This window comes from Melospiza georgiana, chromosome 1 (assembly GCF_028018845.1).
Source record: "Melospiza georgiana isolate bMelGeo1 chromosome 1, bMelGeo1.pri, whole genome shotgun sequence".
Classification (NCBI taxonomy): domain Eukaryota; kingdom Metazoa; phylum Chordata; class Aves; order Passeriformes; family Passerellidae; genus Melospiza; species Melospiza georgiana.
In genome coordinates this window covers 62980117-62994749 of record NC_080430.1, presented here as the reverse complement: position 1 = coordinate 62994749, position 14633 = coordinate 62980117, and the positions used below count along the sequence as shown (strand labels likewise).

The following is a 14633-nucleotide window of genomic DNA, read 5'->3' as shown; positions in this document are numbered from 1 at the left end:
TGTGTAGGTCATAGCAATCCATAAGGTGACACATTTCTGGTTTTTCAGGGACTGTTGATGGAATTAGATCTGAAAACTTTGTTTTCACAAATTTTTGCCAATGAAATACACATGTGGGCTTATTTTTCTGCTTGCTAAAATTAAAACAAATATTGTATCATCACATGAAATTTAGTTAATGTCAGCTGTTTTGTTACTAGATATTCAGATCACAGTGAGCTTTCATTTCAAAATTTAAAATTTTGGATATGAAGCCTTTTTTCCAAAGTCTAAAATTTACAAGTTAGATAAGCCAGAACAAAAATGTTTCACATCAGATCAATATAATTTAGGGGAGTTAAATTTTGACCACTGATCAAATCATGTGTCTTTCACACAATTGTGAAAGAATTTTAATTTACTTTTTGAAAACTTTTTTTATGGTCCTGTATGGAATTTTGAAGAAGTCTCCAGAAAGAAGACAAAGATGATACTTGTTTGCAGTGGTTATTCATTCCTCCCATTTTCTCTGTTCTTTTTCAACAAAATAACACTGCTTGAGAAATTATATGTAAGAGACAGTGAATATAAAATACTTAATTCTGTGGAGTGCATTTTTTCCACGGATTATGTGACAAAATCTCTGAATAAAAAATACACATATAAAATGGACACAATGCTTTTTCCTCTCTGTTTTTTTAACAATATTTCAAAATTTAAAAAAAACCCCAGGAAAACAAGAATGCCTTTCTACACATGACATTTCACAATTTTTTATTACCTGGTGAATTAAATAAAATCCTCTAAAAATTTTACCAACATTGCTTTAATTCTTAAAAATCATTTTCAAATTTCTATTTGTGTGAGTCCCTAAATTACATTTCAACTGTCATTTTAGCCACATGGAACACAGGAAATTAATTTTCACATATTTCAAGACTCAAATGTGCATACAAAGCACAACAAACCAGTCTGGAACAGTAAACACCTTTTCAACACAGCACCATGCCCACCTTGTAATTGCACATTTTTTCTAATGGATTCAGGAGTATGAGATGAAACATTACAGAGCTACAGCTAGTGGGGTGAGAGAAACCAAACCCAAATCCCCCAAACCCCTGCATCAAAACCTTTAGTGCTTTAGGTAAATGGGGATCCATTAAGTATGTTTCTGAATTAAATCCTACAGGGAAAAAATGTTAGGCACTGCTTTACAATTTGCCAGATGTTTCCAGGTTATTTTTTCCTTTCCATCAGAGTCAAGTTAATCATGTTCAATAGGCCACCCTGCAAGGGAAAGTAAAAGTAACTTCGTTAGACAGCTGCTTTGCATAAACTGTTTGCTTTCAAGGAATATTGTGCAGCCTGGAGATACTGGAAAGTAATAACAGAATAAAACGGGGAGGGAAAATCTGCTCACACATCACCACCCTACTGAGTATCTCCGCATCCCTCCAAAATGAAACTAAAGCTTTGTTTTAGTGTTAGGGGAGGCTAAATCAAAATTCATTGATGACATTAAAAAGCCAACTTGATCCACTGTGAAATACTGTCATCTCATCTTCCTTTATGACTCTAAGAGTTAGAGTAGGGATACTGTCTGAATGGACCTTAACTTGTAAATAATGTCTAAATGATAGGACAGTTTGGAAACAGGATTTGAAATCTATGGAGAAAAAAGTGACGGTGGCTTAGCTCAGAGTGCAGGAACAGACCCGGGTCTGTTTTCTAACTGACTTTTATATTTTTAAATGATTATATTTTCCATCCTCCAACTACTTGAAAAAGTATTTCAAGGCCTTTGATTACACATGGAGAGATTTGAGACAACTCAGCTGGCAAACACATTTCTATCTGGGAAAATCCCCACATACATCAATATAAAAAATGCAGACATAATTCTAGTGTTGAAAACTTCCTCAGTTTTTATTGTATAATTATTGTTTTTAAAGAATCCAATTTTAAAAGAGCCTTACAAAAGCTATGATTTTATGACAAAATAATGGGGTTTAAATTGGGCCTATGGAGTCCTCAGTGTAACTGAGAATCTTCATGCTCACCATCATCTACTTTTCTAGTTTCTCAGCCTATCTTTGGAAAGTTGACATTATTATAACATTTTCATTAACTTATCTACTGAGTGGAGATTTTATGATCATAGATATCATAGTGAACTCTGACTTATAATTACCAAAGAAGGTTTACTGCATGTTCAGTGATTGCCATGCACAAGCAAACACACATATATAACTCTGGAGAGGCACATGAGGCATACCTGCATAAATATATTTACATGTATATACTTGGAGGGGGGAGGTGGTGGCATTAGTTAGTGGACATAGAACACATTGGATCCAATCTCTGAATTTAATTACAATCTCTTCTGTAGATAGTTTTGAATATGATCCCATGACCCTGACTCAAAAGAAGAAATAATGTTACTACAGAGAATACTGAACACTGAATAAAATATACTGACATACATTGAGTCAGTAATGCATGAAACAGAATTGGTAGTGGTCCCAGTGGATACAGCTGGGTGGTAATTTTGTATTAATATTGCATTAAATATTAATTAATTATTAAATTTGCTGCCTTACCATACCTAGGAGCAGCAACCCAACACCAAAGGGTAGAGCACCCAGGGAGAACATCAGGGACATCTCTTCAAAAGAGAAATCAATTTTCAGTCCTTGCCACTAATTCTGTGTTCATTTAAATTTTCCTGGTTTCTAGTTTTTAATCCTAACAAAGTGACTCCTGCATATGTGTGTGTGTGTGTGTGTGTGTGTGTATACAGAAACCTTCTGGTCTTCCTTGTGGCACTAACATGGAAAAATCTGGATACATCCCCATGACCCAGATGGAATTGAAGGTGTTTTCAGTCTTCATATACTTAGAAACCTTGGAACTTTTTCCAATAGAAGTGTAGGTCAGTAGGAGTGAATATAAACCTCCTCATTACTTTCTGCAGATCTCTTCTAGAAGAATTGCATGAATGAGCATTTGAAAATGACTGTGCTTTATCCCTTTTATCACACAGTCACCACAATTTACTTACTCCCTGGCAGGGACTCCAAGCTGTCTGCCTCCATAAATCAGCAGCAGTCGCCTTAGCCTTCTCCCAGAGGGTTCAGGTTGAGGTGCATGCAGGTTGGGATAATTCATGACAAACATGACAGCCTCCTTAAGGATTTTTTTAAGACTTGATAAATGCACAGATGTGCCAAGGTTTTTGTAGGTGAATGATACTTGGATATTTGCTGCTGAGAGATTATGCTTTGATATAGATGTCCCGTCTCTAAAACAAGTGCATTTTTCAGGATATATTAACAAATGTAGCTCTTGCTGAAGACCACTGCTGTATGTTTTCCCCTCTTTAATCTTAAAAGTAACATATGGACTAAAGCCTGGCATTCATCAAACTGATGTGGGAACAGACCAGACATTTATAAATCTAGTCCACAAGCATGTTTTCTCATGTTTTGTTTAATCTGATTGCAATTATGTTGTGTTGGGAGAAGAACAGTAGGAGCAAAACCCTAGCATTTCAGTGGCACTAAGATCTGACTGGCTCTGAAAATGTGAAGTAGAAACCCTTGCATTTGGCAGAGCTACATGGACACACTTTGCACCAAATGAGCAACCTGCGGAGCACGTGTTGTTGCCCCCCCACCCCACACGCTTCACGCACACTTGTGAACACAGTATGTTCCCAAAGTGCCCCAAGACTACAGGAGGAACAAACAGGAAGAAGCTACTGGAAAGGGATGAGGGAAAAGCAGGACACATCTATTTCTGGGCTGTGAAGAGAGGCTGCAGCACAGCCATCCTGCCGGGCAACCTGCGCCGTGTGAGGCTTGGCCATAATGTCCGGACTCATCCAGGGTGTTTGGCTGCTCACTCTGACTGCAGTAAAACCCCTAATTCACAGTGGCTACTTTTAACCTGGAGGTTGTTCAGACACCAGCTTTGCAGCAGCATGGACCTCTGCCCTGCACCTTATCTCTTCTCCTGGCACCCTGGCTTCCCTGGAAAGATGGGAGCCCCACAATGCTCCCGCTGGCATTTCAGTTTGGCACATGGGCCCATAGGTCAGCAGAGACACAAGCACTATTTCTTTCCAGGAACAATGGAGGTAGTGAAAGAAGCAAAAAGACTCAAAAAAGGAGAGGTAAGGATATTGATTTGCTAAAGAAAAGTGTTACTCAGTGCCTGAGCTGGGATAATAGAACCGCAGGACACGTCCTTACACAAGGAGCAGCTATTCATGGCCCTCCTTGAGATGTATGGATTTAATGGCAGCTGTATCGCCTTCTAAAACTGCCTTGTGCTATGAGATACGTATGTACAGTAAAAATAGCACTCTCTGCACAGCAGGTTTCTATTATGGGATTAACCAATTGTGCCCACGTTGTAAAAACCTGCTAACGACTACCAAAGGCAAATCTCCCCAAAGCAGCCGAGCAATGAAAGAAAGTCACAAACAAAAGACTAATGACCTAAAAGTGAGATTCAAACCTGAAGATGCCGCAGAAAATATTGCCTTAAAAGCTACGGGTACAAAACTGTGTGAATTATGAAATGAAACCCAACTAACAACATCCATTGTTTGTTCCCCCATGTCCTATGCTGCTACTTCTGTTAATGCATATGAGATTGTAAGATGCAGGAGGAAAGACAGCATGCAAAGTGTGCTTATTTATGAATTCCATATTCAATGATTCTTCAGCTAAACCAGAAGAGGCACAGATGATTCTGACTGAACTGGGAAGGTTATGCTAACAGCACTATATAGTCCCTACCAGTTCCTGCAGTAACTGAAGTTTTATGCAACCCATTTACATAACTCTGAAAGAAATCAATTTTGTTCCCTTCTAGAGCTGACCAGGTCATTCATTTAATTAAACTTCAGCAAGTATAAAAAACTTTGCTTTCAATTCAAATGGTCTCATATTATATCTTTTTTTAGCCTATGGTACCAGGCAGATTGCCAGCCCTATATGGAAGGAGAAATTCAGCAATATGTTGCAATAAAGCTCTCTCCTGGCTCCTCAGTCAAAACTTACTTTCACCTAAAATATTCTTTCTTGCCCTTTCTTATTTCTAGGATCTCAACATAAAGTCATCAACATTCATGCTGTAAGATTAGATTTAATGTGTTTCTAAAGCCTCCCATTAACCTTTCAGAAAGTCTGACATTTCCTGATTCACCAGACAACTAAGTCTTTTTCTATTGGGGTAGACAGTCTCTTCTCAAATCACTTGCATGTGTCAATAATGACTCCTTTCTTTCCCCACAAGCTGAAGGAGAGTGGGGCCCCAGCTTCCTTGACTGAAGGGGGTTGCTTTTGCAAAAGCTTGTGCACAAGCAAGGGCAGGGATGGAGAAATAATGTTAAGCAGCTTCACAATCAAAAGCTTCTGCAGATAGACTCAAACCCAGACATAGGTGGATTGGGTAGTAGATAATTCTTTATTAAGGTACTGACAGAAATGTAGTCTTTCAGGATGCTTATGAGCCTGAGGAAAAGCTGCTATTATTCTTGAGTTTCCATTCCTGCTGAGCCAGCACCTGTTTGCACTTTTCCCTCATTCTGGTCAAGCAAAGATTCTCACTTAGCATGTAATAAAATGTTGCTTTATTTCCCCTGTAAGCCAAACACATTGACATCATTGGGTGTGTGCCTGGTTTATGGCCTAAGGATTTGGCCTTTTATACATACACAATTATCTAGATCACTTTCCCCCCCTTCACTCCACACCCTCCACTCCCCTCCCACCCCCAGACTTATGTCAAAACAACAAGTTTCTCAGGTCTATTTTTAAAGTTAATATATGTGAGTGTCATGTGCTTGCAGATCTATTTGATTTCCTCGAGATATCAGGGTGAGAGAAATTCTTTACATTTTAGCCATTAGTTTGTTTTATAAAATTAGAAATCGCCTGGCTTTGGTGAACTGGTCAACATGATATTGGTCAACTTACTTGTCTCCTGCAACTACAAAATGAAAATATTTTCTAGAACCTAGATACCTTGGAAATTCTTGATTGAATTTGACTTTGTCATATAGAATGATTTAGCATTTGACAATGGAGTCCCCATTCTATAATATTTTTGAGGAAGGACAAGGAAATCTTGGTCTTTTGTCCTTGATTTTGTGTTTCCTTCCCACAATCCAAGATGGCTCTCAAAAACATAAATGCTTATGATTTTTCCCACAGATGTGAAGTGCAAGATATACTATCAGGAATTTAATGCCACAAAAGCTGAAACAAAGTAATATGTTTTAAACTTGCTTGGAGGCCACACACAGCTTTTTTATGCAACTCATATGTTGGTTATAGCAAAGAGGAATCCCCTCCTTCTTTCCCCAATGTCAACTCTAACTAAAGCAATTGAGAGGAAGTACTGTTTTCTCTGTCTTATACGCATTTATACACATCTATATATCAATGTAATTATACAGTGGTTTGTACCTATACCTACCAATATTGATATCTATATTGATATGTGTTTATATATGTATTTATAGATAGATAGATTGATAGATATAAATAGGCATATGTACCTGTATATTAAGAGCTGACAATAGGTATCACTACCAATGTGTATACATAGATGTTGGTATCTATTTATACAAACAGATCTTGATAGGTACTGATCCTTTTTGAGCTGCATATTGATACCAATAGGCATGAATGCCTATTGACTTGAAAACTAGTACTGCCTATGGATTTGAATATCTGTTGATAGGTATTGATACCAGTTAACATCAAAACCTATTGGTTATGTTAAGACCTCGATACATAACAATAACAATATTAATGGACACTCATATCTATCAATATTTATATCTATGATATTAATACCTATCACTAGCCACTGGTAATATTAATACCTCTTATTAAGCATTGGTACATTTTTTTGTCAATTGGCATCGATACCTACCAACACAGATCCCTTTTTAGAGCAATATGATAGGTCTCAACCTATTGGCTGGGATACCTATTGGTGGGTACTGATGTGAGTGGGTATTGATACAAATTTATATGTCCAAATATCCATACCTGTTGATAGATATCCGCACCTATTCAATTTGATATCTATCTATAGAGATGGGTATCTATGTCTATTGTTTTGGATATTGATCTGGGTCTCAATGTGCACTATTAAATATCAAGAGCAATACCCTTTGATAATGTTTATCAAAAAGGTTCAAAACAGTGAGCAATTGAAGTGTATCTATATCAGTAGTAACAATATCTATTTATATTTATAGTCACTGGTACTCATTGATACCTTCTGGTATTGCAAACAATGCATGAGTATTAGTATCCATGTATTTGGATATCTATCAACAGGTAGCAGTATCAATAGGTATGGCTATCTATCATTACTTATCAATATCAATAGCTGTTGATAGTCACCTGTGCCAGCCATTACTGACAATATTTTTCATCAATACCTACCTGTATTGATAAGCATAACTGTCTAATATCTATAATTTTTGGTATTGATTTTGATATGAATTAGCATCACTGCCTACCAATATCAATATATTTTGATATCAATTAATATATTTTGATATCAATAGTCATCAACAGACAATCAACCCCTATCAATTTTGATATCTACCAATGATAGGTACTGATAGGGATAGATATCAATAGATATTGACGCCTATCCATATTAATTGGAATTGTTAGACATCCATACTTACTGGTTTCAATGCTGATTTCAATACTTTTATGTATCAATCAATATTGATATCTACTGATTTTGGCATCTTTTGGTAACATGAGGCATACATACCCACAAACACCAGTACAGCTACTCTTCATCATGCTGTGAAAGCTTCTTAAATGTCTAAAATTCAAGTAGTGTCTTTATTCATCCCATACGAACTCCTTTGTTCAACCATTTTATCTGACACACAGAGACACTTTAGGGACTCCTTATGAGAAGTTCTGTCTGCAATGAAGCCCTGTTCTGCACTAGGGTCAAAATATACTTCTTGGAAATGCTGTGCTGATAAGCCTTGATACAACAAGGAGGCCAGGGGATGGCATTGTCAACAAGGACAGCTTCCATAGAGTATTTTGATAATGCAGTAATGTGTTGGAATAAAATGGCCTGATGGCCTGGCTCATATAGTGATGGATAAATTATTGATATGGACTACATTTCTAAGACATCTTCATGTAAAGACTAACGTGACAAATGCCTCCATGGAGATAACTCATGCATAAGTAGCATATATTTTCATTATTGATTTACTAAAAGGATATTATTGCTACTGCAAATGCAGGAAAATTGTCTCTATGGGTCAAATTCCATTTTGATGTTACTGCCAAGAAGGTAACAAATGCACCAGGGTGTTTTTAGCCTTCTCATCCTGCCCATAAGAAGAACTCCAGTTTAGTTGGTGGTTTAACTTTTCCAAAACCATACCCTAATATGTTGTGAGCTGCATTAAGTGTCTCAAGAAGAGAACAATAAAGAGAAATGAGCCCACTCCAAACAACTTAAGCCTTAACAAGCTGGTGACTCATAAATGTTAAACCTTTCTTTGCTGGTGAGCATTTTGATTAAAAGAGAAGAGAAATAAAGAAGGCAAACACCAGATGATGCATCACATGAAGGTGCTGAGCCTGTACTCAGTGCAGAAAGTTAAATGCTTGTTGCTAATTTGGAGGCTCTCCCAGCCTGACTGCAAGGCCCCAACCCCACAGTCCTCCAGCAGAGGAGAGGGACAGATCCAGAGGCTGCAGTCAGGTTCAGCCAAGAATCCAGACCATGGGTCACCTCCCTGGGGATGGACTGGGATGTCAGCCCATGGCTGGGCCGCTGTCAATGGAACCTGTGGCCGAGCAAGGCAGTGGGGAGATGAAAACTGGCATTGTTGCAGCACCACGTCTTCAGGGACTGATGGGCCTAGAGGGTTGGAATAGGGTTCTGAGCCATGGACAGGGTGAGAACACTCCCAGAGAGCTGGGTAGAGATTGTCAACACTGGCGGTGCCCCTGGGACCATGACAGCAAAGCAGCACTCTCAAAGTTGTGTAGCTGGGCATATACCTGATATGTGTCATGCCAGGGTTCCCCTACCAGACTGCAGCAGAGTGTAACATATCACTTTGGAGAACTAGCACACTTTTCTACCCATTCCTACAGAACCTAAACAATACTAAAATAGTGTCAAAAGAAGACCTCCCTTGCCTGTTGAATGCATGGAAAGATGAGTTAAGGGTGGGAATTCTGAAAACTCCTCTGAGAAGGGATTATGTGCCAGCAGGAGCAGAGTCAGTGATGAGACTGTACAAAATCCCCACAGTGATGTACACATGATACTGCTGGAAAGGAATCTGAGCTATACAGCTTGTTTCCTTTCAGATCATGAAGTTTTCCAGCCCTGGAGAGGTTTGGTTTCTGAAATCCTAATTCTGGACCCATTATGGTTAAAACAGAGTGTGATAATCCAAGATAATGTAAGATATGCAGAGTGCATTCAGATTGCAAAGTGACACAGACATGAGGGAAATAAATGCCTTATATATTTAAAATATATTTAAGCTCCCAACTGCCAAATTTAAGTCTAAACATATGATTTTGAAATCCAAGCTATATAATCACATTTTAAAATTCTACGGTCATTATGAAGTATTTATTAACTGTTCATTACCAAAAAAGCAAATCATTATTTTAAAAAGTGCTTAGCTATCTAAAATAATCCGTCTAGATTTTGGTTCTGTTTTCATACCAGTGATAATATGCTACAATACATTTAAAGGTTTAAGTAAAGCTTTAAGAAACTTATTTTTCCATGCACCTAGGCCAATAGTTTTCTACCTTTGGAGGGGCACTTCTAAGGGTTAGGAAAAAGTAGCCAAGAAAAGAAGAAGCTTCTATTTCCAGAAGTTTTATATTTGCTATACAGAAAATGTACACTTCACAGAAATACAAAACCAGTAATATGGCCGTTAAAGAGAGTTCTTGCAAAAAAAATTATTGCACTGTTCTCCAACATTTCCATATAGTAACAGCTGTATTTTTCTCCTAGGTAAATTCCTGGGGAAATACAGGGGCATTCTTTTTGCTGTTTAAGTGACCAGTTACTCTGTCCATGCTAGCTAACACTAGCATCACCCATCATCTCTGTCTTCGATTACCTTTATCAGACCCAGTCATTTCTGTGGTCAGATGCTCAGCGCAACCAGAGCCTGTGCTGCTGTCACTGGAGCTGGGTTTTCACCAGGACTTCAGATCTAGTTGCTGAAGAAGGCAGCCCAGGTGGAAGTGATGGAACCCAGGGGCAGGACTCCAGGGACTCACAGGGCATTGGCATCGTGGTCTAGGTAGCACCTTGCCCTTCAAAGTCCATTTCTTCTGCTTTCTCATGGCAAGAACAGGTGTGTTCTGCCAAAGCCAGGGCCACAGGGGCTGTGAGCTACCCAGAGCTGGGATGCCTTAACAGCAACATCTCTTAAGCAGCTGTGCCAATATCACTGAGAGTGCAGAGGCAGACTTGAGTAGGTAATCCATACTTTCTCTACATGGAAATGAATATAGGTTAGTCAATAAATTGACTTTTTCTTGGTAAGTGATTTAAAACCATGGAGTGAAGGTTGGCACGTGAACTCCTGCAGGAATTTAAGCTACCACTGCTACTACTACAAAAATTCTCCAGACTAGGATTTTAAGGGATTTTTTTCAGCAACTTTTGTATTAGAAAATGAAATAAAAGTGAGAACTAGGCCTTTCTTTATTATTATTAATTTGTGTAGCTGGCAGATGCTTAATGCTTTGCACTTGAAAATACGAGTGACTGAAGGTGAGAAGATGCTATAGGGCAAAAAGATGTTAGTGGTTGAAGAAGACAGCAGGCTACACTGTCAAGGGGGATATCAGCAGACCCTCTAGCCATTCTGCTTCCCTGAGGTGGGTTCAGGGGGATGCATGTCCTTTCAACTCTATTTCTGCAGCTGTGTGTTAGATGTATAAACACATATTCGCCTATCATGCACTCTTGGGAGATTTTTGTTATTTTAAAATATTTTTGGTTGCTTTTTTTTTTTCTTTTTGTTGGTTTGTTTGCTATTTTTTTAAAGAAAATAAAGGAATATATTTCCTTGCCAACAATCAATACAGTATGGAATAGCAAATTAAACTCTAAAGCCTCTTAGGTCTAGATTAATTCTAGCTAATTTTAGGTACATAAATGGGACACAGTTTATGTTCAATGCCAATTTGGGTACTCTCTGTTATCAAGACAGAGAGACAGGATGCCTCTAGAGGACACTTAAGTTTTAAAGTGGCGTGAGATCACCATCACAAAGGGTTTGTCTGTGTCCACTTGGTAGAAGACAAGTGGACGAGCCATAATCTGAATTTAGGTGCCTTAATTAGATGCCTGGAATTAGTTGAGTTGATTCCAGATTTATTTAAGCAGGGAGATGAATAGAGGACTTGTGAATAAAAAGCAAAAGGACAACAAATCAGTAGAACAGTCAGTTTTTCTTTCTACACCCCAAAGGTTGCTTCAAAGACACAGAGAGGAATAAATAAAAAAAAATATTTTAAAAGGCTGAAGAAAAATCATCTATAAAATTCCTTCGAGCTAAGACATTTAACATAACACTCATAGAAAATCAGTTCTTGTTTCTTTGCTTCCCTGCTTTGTATGGCATCCTCAAAAGGACATTTGAAGTTTCAAAAATAATATTTTTCTAATATTAGGTGGATGATTAAAGACACTGCTAGTGGAATCAGATTTTTTCTCTCTTTCTAAAATAATGCAAATGTTTATTTTACAAGAATCACCTTTGGCATGATGGAAATCTCACTGAAAGTTATGGTAATTGTTCAGGTTAGACCTTAATATTCCATGTATTTCCATAGCTTTTCATTTAATTATGTTTCTTTTGAAGCTCTGTTATTAAAGAAAATAAGTGCTACCTTTCAAACACAGCTGGAGTAGTGGCAAGGGACAGGAGTTCTCTGTAGCATTAATTTTTAATGTATTTTCACTCTTAAGATTGACCTTCCATTTATAAGATAAAAGTACGTTTGAGACAAGGAGTCTCCCTGAGTTATTAATAGCTTATTTAATTATTCTCCTTTTCTTGGTAGTAATACTTCAGAAGACATTCAGAGGAGCTGCATGAGCACACACTGCAGCACTCAGAACATGCAGACGTTTGTTTTATTTGCCCATTTCCCTTGATTTACCAACCTGTTTTAGATGCAATTGCCAAACTTGATTGATGTCTTTCATTTTGTGGTATAGAGGTGAAAAGATTACACATTGTCCTCTGAGGCTGGCAGTGGCAGAAATTACCCAGGGTCACATTTCCAAGGTGAAATTTAAAAGCAGTGGAGCTCCTCTCTTGGAGCTGCTTTCTCCTATTTGGGATGTTTCCGGTGGCGCCCAACACTTGTGCCAGAGCAGCAGCACTCTGCCTTCTCCTGCTGCCAAAGAAGGAGCTTGTGAGCACAGTAACACCTCAAGACCTGGCTTTCCAAGGATGTCTGGTGCTGAGCAAGCCAGGGAGGAGGTGGTGGTGCCACCTGCAGAGCCCTGGAGCTGTTGGCAGCTCTGGGATAACAGCGCATTCTCATGCTGCCAGTGATCATGAAAGCCAATTGTACTGAACAGGGCCAGGCCACTTCCACCACAGCCTCAGGTGGAGGTTAGCTTGGTCCAAAGAGAGGGGAGATGTGAAAAAAAAGCTGTTCTGGGCACTGCTGGGGAAAGCAAATAAATTTGCCCTATGATATTTCATTTACCAAGAGAAACAGATGGGGGTGGGTGAACAAGACAAAACCAGCTTTAATTATTGCTCCTTTGAAAAGGAATGTGCATAGGGACTTATGCTGCAGTAATTTGGAATCAAGCTGGCAGTAATACCTCTGTCTTTAAAAGATCCCCTAGTACTTGTTCCAACAGCTCAGCCTATTTTGCTTTTAAACTCCTTCACCTACAGCCCAATACAATTCCATGACACTCAGGCTCCTAAATCCACGGAAGGATTTTAGAAGAATACAGCTGAATATGTTGCAGACATCATCTGTGGGGACACTCAGGCAAATTTCATTTAACACTGAAATTTGTTTTCAAGATTTGACAAAGACTTTCCTTGTATCTGGACAGGTAGATGTATTACCATTGTGGAATGTCACTTTCAGAGCAGAGAGAAAGCTTCACAAGGATAGATCTGTGCATAACAACAGATTATTACTTTCTCTAAATGAACTAGTTCAATCCAATGGAAAGAGAAGCCAAATTGGTTCAAATTAAAGTTTGTCTGAAACTACTTCTACTTACTGTACAAACCTAATATTTTCTTGACTGCTGTTTAGGAGAAACATCACACTGTGATACCTAATGAAGCTCAGATGCAAATTATTGAAATAACATAGAGCAATCAGGTGGGAATTGAAAATTCAAATTCATTCTGTGTCTGCTGAGAAGTCAATATTAAAGAAAAAAGAATAATTCATTTCCACTGAGTTACTTGGAGACATTAAACACCACATGACAGAGATTATTCACATTTCACTAACATCTAGGACAGCCAGCCTTTCTAGTAGGAAATATCCACCCTATAGATGTATCTAAACAAAGGCAAACTTGAGGCACCTTGAGGTGAGATGCCCTAACAGAGAACAAAAAGCTAGAAAGCTAACAAAAACAAAGCTGATTAACTCAAACTTTCCAAATTCCAGCCTAGTCCCCCAGGATTGATTCTCCTCCATGCTATGACTAGAAACTCGGGCTGAATCATACAGATTATGCAACCTTTCCTCTTGCTGTCAAGCAGCAATTTTAACTTTTCTTGTGTTGGTTTTTATTTTTGTCTTTTGTAGTCTGATGAGTGTGTGCATGAATTTGTTAGCCTCTCTCCTCTAAGGCTGCTCCCCCTTTTCCCCTGCTCACCTCCTGGTTGGTTTTTTAAATCATATGTTTCAATGTTAACATTATGCTGGTTGCCTGCACGCCTTGGTCCTAGGCACCAGGAAAGCCAGACTGGGAAGATTGCCTAAGGGAAGGCAGTATGGTCTCCTCTTCCAAGAAGCTGAGTAACATCTAGTTGCATAGCTTTCAGTGAAGGAGACCTTGCAGATTCCCAAGCTGCTCCACCCCTGGCAGGATCAACCCATGTACAGTGTGCTGCTCCTGCTGCACGAGGTCAAGGCTGCTAATCTATTATTTTGTAGAAATTTAAATGCAGGAGATGCAAGAAGCTAACAGTGGAGAGACTTGTAATTTATATCCCACTCTCAACTCACTGCAATAAAACCAGGCCAACAGTGCAGGAGGGTTTTGAGACTTGAAAATGCAAACTGGACACTGGGATTTATTTTTCTATGGTGGTTTTAAGAGACCAAAAAGAGTCTACAATAGGTGTAGGCCAAATACTGAGTGTCTGTCTGCTCAAGTTTTGATTGCAGTGAGAATAGGCTTGGATAGAAACCACAGGAGTACTTCAGGATCTGGCCTCATGTAGGGTGTTTAGGGGAGACTGGTTGTCAGCAATTGGGTCAAGCCAACAACTTCTGTCTACTTAAAATAAAGTCATTATTCTCAAACCCATAGCAGTGCCTCCTCCTGATGGCTGCTGCAGTCACTGATTGAAACCAGAATTAGCCAAA

The 14633-nt window shown here is 38.7% G+C and overlaps 1 long non-coding RNA gene across 1 annotated transcript in view; it reads right to left on the bottom strand.

The window, feature by feature from the left end:
• Positions 1–800: 800 nt before the first annotated feature.
• LOC131090621 (uncharacterized) overlaps positions 801–14633 on the bottom strand; it is a 48204-nt gene continuing 34371 nt past the window's right edge. Inside the window, exon 3 of the long non-coding RNA XR_009115329.1 lies at positions 801–1266. This is a non-coding gene — a long non-coding RNA (uncharacterized LOC131090621). The remainder of the gene's footprint in view (positions 1267–14633) is intronic.